The sequence below is a fragment of the Chiloscyllium plagiosum genome, unplaced genomic scaffold (genome assembly GCF_037043375.1).
Source record: "Chiloscyllium plagiosum isolate Xiang-an unplaced genomic scaffold, Cpla_swu_hap1 HiC_scaffold_4, whole genome shotgun sequence".
NCBI lineage: Eukaryota > Metazoa > Chordata > Chondrichthyes > Orectolobiformes > Hemiscylliidae > Chiloscyllium > Chiloscyllium plagiosum.
In genome coordinates, this window is record NW_028270142.1 from 18,886,751 (window position 1) to 18,892,750 (window position 6,000).

The 6,000-nt window shown below is 55.2% G+C and overlaps 1 protein-coding gene across 3 annotated transcripts in view; it reads right to left on the reverse strand.

Annotated features, from left to right (window-relative positions):
- LOC122549373 (uncharacterized) overlaps window positions 1–2,585 on the reverse strand; it is a 39,155-nt gene extending 36,570 nt beyond the window's left edge. For all 3 annotated transcript variants that reach the window (XM_087985997.1, XM_087985998.1, XM_087985996.1), the window contains exons 1-2: window positions 2,470–2,585; window positions 2,193–2,253 (exon numbers count right to left, since the gene is read on the reverse strand). The gene's annotated coding sequence lies outside the window, so the exon portion shown is untranslated. The remainder of the gene's footprint in view (window positions 1–2,192; window positions 2,254–2,469) is intronic.
- Between the last annotated feature and the right edge of the window lie 3,415 nt (window positions 2,586–6,000).

Genomic DNA, 6,000 nt, shown 5'->3' on the forward strand with positions numbered 1-6,000 from the left:
AACATTAAACATTGTTGAAAGATGGACTGCTGCATCAAAATGCACGCACAATCACACACCCCACACCCCACACCCCACCCATGCATCCTCAAACCCATCAGAATACTTTCTGGGCTGTGATTTACATGGAGTTTATGTAACAGAGAGGTCTATCACATAGTATGATGAAGGTCAAATAGAAACCGAGAAAAAGTAATGGCTACTACCCATTTTATCTATTAAATACCTCAAAAGAAACGAAGGACATAATTCTTTCTAAATCTTTGATTGTTTCTTACTAAGTTACTGAATCACAAATAAGAATTAAAAATTCATGGAAATAACTGCTTATGGGACTGAAGTATACACTGATCAAGCTACTAATACAGTATCACTATAATGCAAATCTTGCTAAAACCAAGATGTATTTGACAGCGAACACATTGTTTTCCATATTGTATATTCAGTGTTTATATATACATACATACACATTTCATATAGATGTTAATATATGTATGGCTTCAATATGACTTATATCTTCTACAATTATTTAACAAGTGAAGGAACTATCCAATGTTATAATATGCTATAGAAACATAAAATGTTGGAGCAAATCAACAGTTCTGGCAACATCTGTTGAGAGAAAGAGAGACAAAAAAAAATAGCTGACATCTGATAGGACTCTTCTTCACCCAAACCTCCAAACATGCCTTCCAAGTGAACAGCATTTACTTGTACTTCTTTCAATCTCTTCTACCATGTTCACTGCTCACAATTGGTCATATTTAGTTTGACGAGACCAGATGTAGACAGGGTGGTTCAGTCTATAAAAATGACTGAAATGACTATTAAAAATCCTAATTAATTTATGTTGTACAATTTTCAAAGCCGTAATATGGTTCAAATATTGTGGACTTCAGTATGGCATGGTATCTTACCATAGGGCTATATATAGATTTGTGATTTCTTAACCAAGTGGCCTTCATGGTCCATACCTCATGTTTAAAAGAAAGATATATTTTCATTTATAAAGTACTTTTCATAACAACTAAACATCCAAACATGCTCTACGGCCAAAGAATTACTATTTTGAACTCTGTAATGGTTGTCACGTGAAATCACAAAAGAAAACATTATTTATCTCCAAAAATCAGAAATTCTATTTTTAAAGTGATTACTAAATAGATATTTGTTTTTTTTAACAACTAAATGACCACTTGGGGGCTAATGGATTTATTTTTTTTTCCTTTTCTCTAAACTTTTATTCACATGAAGTGTGTTCAAGTGACAGCTGTATTAGTTTTATTTCCACATCCACTTCAAAGCATTTCTATTGCTAATACAATGACTCTATGACATGGCTTGTGAGGTATGTTTTTATCGTGGAATATAGTTAGTGGGGTCGTGAATGGACAGAAGGAGAAAAAGCATTGGATTATGGAGGGACATGAGGAAATATGAGGTGAATGCGCAGTGATCTTTTGAGGGTCTAACATTTATTATACAACTATGTGTAAATGAAATATGTAAATCAGTAAATGAAGGCAGGCATTTTGCCATATGCTCAATTCCACTGCCATCACAGAAACGTGATGAATCCCTTTGTTTATTCTGACCCCATCACAACAAATAAAAATGATTGGTTGGGGCCCTTTTAAAGGTCATATATTGCCAAGAAAATGCCAAACGAACTCTGTTTCCCTCCACAAATGCTTTCTGACTTCAATATTTCAAGCATTTTCTTCTCTTATATCCAATATCCAGTATCTGCATTTTGCTCAAAACAGGCAATACAGTGTAGTGATTTAAAAACAAGGTACTCCTTAACCAAGAGGAAAAAGTGAGGACTGCAGATGCTGGAGATCTGAGCTGAAAATGTGTTACTGGAAAAGCGCAGCAGGTCAGGCAGCATCCAAGGATTCCTGAAGAAGGGCTCATGCCCGAAACGTCGATTCTCCTGCTCCTTGGATGCTGCCTGACCTGCTGCGCTTTTCCAGCAACACATTTTCAGCCCTCCTTAACCAAGAGCCAGGTCAGTGAATCATGAACTGGGCTCATGTTAAGCTAGAGTTCGGGATGAACTCAGTTAAGTTTGTGGAGAGACGTCAGCCAGGAAGAGAAGCGTTAGTGCATTCAGAAAAATGGAGTTTAAAACGGAGTTGAAAATTTTCAGCATTATTTAATATTTGTCCCCACTTGATCTGATCTTGTACCTGAAATTAAGTGGCGGACTGTCTCTCTTCAAAGATTTCCCACTGGAGCTTCTCAACATTTCTGGAAAGGAAGAGACAAATCAACTTTCCAAAACGAAAAAAAAACACATTTTACATTATAACATTTCACCGTTGCGCTGGAGGTTTCGCCTGATGGAAGCGTTGGGTCCAATTAATAGAAACCAACAAGACTACACCATGATTGCATCCAGATAAAACTAACAAACAAACAGGTTAAAACTATTCCCAGCCAATTTCCAAAAATATTTCTAGTTACCAGAGGATCGATATTCCGACATTTCACTATTTCACTCGGGTTTAAACCCCGTGCTGAGGCGAGGGTCCCGACAACTTGTTCCTGCAGCGCGGCCACCGGTTACCACAGCAACCGACGCCCCCCCCCCCACTTCCTGGATACGGCTGACCCCGCCAGCACGCCGGAAGTGACGCGGGCCATCGCCTATGGCAGGGAGTGAGAGCGAAGTCCTTGACGTTCAAGTTGCTGCCGCCGTCGCTGATGGGGGATTGAGTGCTCCAAGATGGGAATTGTGTTTTAAACGTCGGCGATCACTGAAAGCAGTTACAACTGGCTGCAGTTAATTCCTACAGTGTGTAACAACTTCAAGACGTTATGTAGAAATTCGCCCAAGGTCCTCAGGCAGCAACTGCCCAGTCCCAGTACCTGCCCCCTCCCCCTTCCACCTCCCCCTTCCACCTCCCCCTCCCCCTTCCACCTCCCCCTCCCCCTCCCCCTCCCCACCCCCTCCCCCTCCCCACCCCACCCCCTCCCCCTCCCCACCCCTCCCCCTCCCCACCCCCTCCCCACCCCCTCCCCATCCCCTCCCCATCCCCTCTCCCCTGCCCCATCCCCCCTGCCCCCTCGCCCTGCCCCATCCCCACTCCCCTGCCCCCTCCCCCTGCCCCTCCCCCTGCCCCCTCCCCTGCCCCCTGCCCCTCCCCCTGCCCCCTCCCCTGCCCCCTCCCCTACCCCTGCCCTCTACCCCCGCCCCTGCCCCCTCCCCCCTCCCTCTGCCCACCTCCCCCTGCCCCCCTCCCCCTGCCCCCTGCCCCCTTCCCTTGCCCCTTCCCCTGCCCCCCTTCCCCTGCCCCCTTCCCCAGCCCCTTTCCCCAGCCCCTGCCTCCTCCCCCTGCCCCTCCCCCTGCCCCATCCCCATTCCCCCTGCCCCATCCCCCTCCCCATGCCCCAACGCCCTCCCCAGCCACGTCGCCCTCCCCTGCCCCATCCCCCCCACCCTGCCCCCGCACCCAGCCCCCGCCCTGCACCCTCCCCCCGCCCTGCCCCCACCCAGCCCCCGCCCCCTCCCCCCCGCCCCCTCCACCCCGCCCCCTCCCCCCTCCCCCTCCCTCCCCCCTCCCCCCTCCCCCTCCCCCCGGCCCCCTCCCCCCCGCTCCCTCCCTCCCCCTCCCCCCATTCCCCTCCCCCCCTCCCCCCATTCCCCTCCCCCTCCCCCCATTCCCCTCCCCCTCCCCCCATTCCCCACCCCCCATTCCCCTCCCTCCCCCCCATTCCCCTCCCTCCCCCCCATTCCCCTCCCTCCCCATTCCCCTCCCTCCCCCCCCATTCCCCTCCCCCCCCATTCCCCTCCCTCCCCCCCATTCTCCTCCCTCCCCCCCATTCCTCATCCCCCCCCATTCCCCTCCCCCCCATTCCCCTCCCCCCATTCCCCTCCCCCCCCATTCCCCTCCCCCCATTCCCCTCCCCCCATTCCCCTCCCCCCATTCCCCTCCCCCCCATTCCCCCCCCTTCCCCTCCCCCCCTTCCCCTCCCCCCCACATTCCCCTCCCCCCCACATTCCCCTCCCCACATTCCCCTCACCCCCCCATTCCCCTCCCCCCCATTCCCCTCCCCCCCCATTCCCCTCCCTCCCCCCCCCATTCCCCTCCCTCCCCCCCATTCCCCTCCCTCCCCCCCATTCCCCTCCCTCCCCCCCATTCTCCTCCCTCCCCCCCATTCCTCATCCCCCGCATCCCCCCCATTCCCCTCCCCCCAGCCCCTTTCCCCAGCCCCTGCCTCCTCCCCCTGCCCCATCCCCATTCCCCCTGCCCCCTCCCCCTGCCCCATCCCCATTCCCCCTGCCCCATCCCCCTCCCCATGCCCCAACGCCCTCCCCAGCCACGTCGCCCTCCCCTGCCCCATCCCCCCCACCCTGCCCCTGCACCCAGCCCCCGCCCCGCACCCTCCCCCCACCCAGCCCCCTCCTCCCCCTCCCCCCCATCCCCCTCCCCATCCCCCCCATCCCCTTTCTCCCCCCCATCCTCCTCCTCCCCCCATCCTCCTCCTACCCCCATCCCCCTCCTCCCCCTCCCCCCTCCTCCCCCATCCCCCTCCTCCCCCATCCCCCTCCTCCCCCCCACCCCCCTCCTCCACCCCACCCCCCTCCTCCCCCCCACCCCCCTCCTCCACCCCACCCCCCTCCTCCCCTCCTCCCCCCCTCCTCCCCTCCTCCCCCCCACCCCCCTCCTCCCCCCCACCCCCCTCCTCCCCCCCACCCCCCTCCTCCCCCCCACCCCCTCCTCCCCTCCTCCCCCCCACCCCCTCCTCCCCCCCATCCCCCCCTCCCCTCCTCCCCCCCTCCCCCTCCTCCCCCCCATCCCCCCCTCCCCTCCTCCCCCCCTCCCCCTCCTCCCCCCCTCCCCCTCCTCCCCCCATCCCCCTCCTCCCCCCCTCCCCCCCTCCCCCTCCTCCCCCCTCCCCCTCCTCCCCCCTCCCCCTCCTCCCCCCATCCCCCTCCTCCCCCCTCCCCCTCCTCCCCCCCATCCCCCTCCTCCCCCCCATCCCCCTCCTCCCCCCATCCCCCTCCTCCCCCCCCATCCCCCTCCTCCCCCCCATCACCCTCCTCCCCCCCCATCCCCCTCCTCCCCCTCCTCCCCCCCATCCCCCTCCTCCCCCCCATCCCCGTCCTCCCCCTCCTCCCCCCCATCCCCCTCCTCCCCCCCATCCCCCTCCTCCCCCCCATCCCCCTCCTCCCCCCCATCCCCCTCCTCCCCCCCATCCCCCTCCTCCCCCTCCTCCCCCCCATCCCCCTCCTCCCCCCCCTCCCCCCCATCCCCCTCCTCCCCCCCATCCCCCTCCTCCCCCCCATCCCCCTCCTCCCCCCCCATCCCCCTCCTCCCCCCCCCCCCCCCCCCCCCCCCCGCTTTCATTTACTGTGACATTACATAGTTGTATAATAAATGTCAGACTCTCAAATGCTCACTGCCCATTCACCTCACATGTTTCCTCATGCCCTTCCGGAAAATCATGCCCTTTCTCCTGCCCATTCATGATTCCACCACATCTAGAAGAACAAGGACTGTAGAGGTTGAAGTAAGATGGTGGCGGTGTTGCAAAGCAGCTTGTGGACTCCTCTGCCCAGAGCTTGTTTACGCCATATGCATTTTACTTTGTCTATTCTCTGCTTTTTGTTAATGTTTCCACTTACTATCTTACCTTTTTAAAAAAATTTTGGCAGAAGGTATCTTCTGCTGGCCCAGGCCAAGCAAAGAGGAAACTTCCAGCCTGATATTGCAGTCTCAACCAGGTTTGGCGGTCTTGTTGGTGTAGAGGGTCTTCTTCGATGGCAGCTTCCGGGTATTCCAGCATTTGTCGTTTCAATCAATTTCCCCCAAACTGAAATTGATCTGAGATGAACTCTATCTTAATTTTTACTTTTCTTATCAGTGACTTCTGTCATCAATGTAGGTGCCAAGGTATGGCAACTTATGGAACATTTCACCATCACCTGCCATTTCCCCTCCAAGCAACTCATCATCCTAACTTAGAAATATATTGCTATTCCTTCACTTG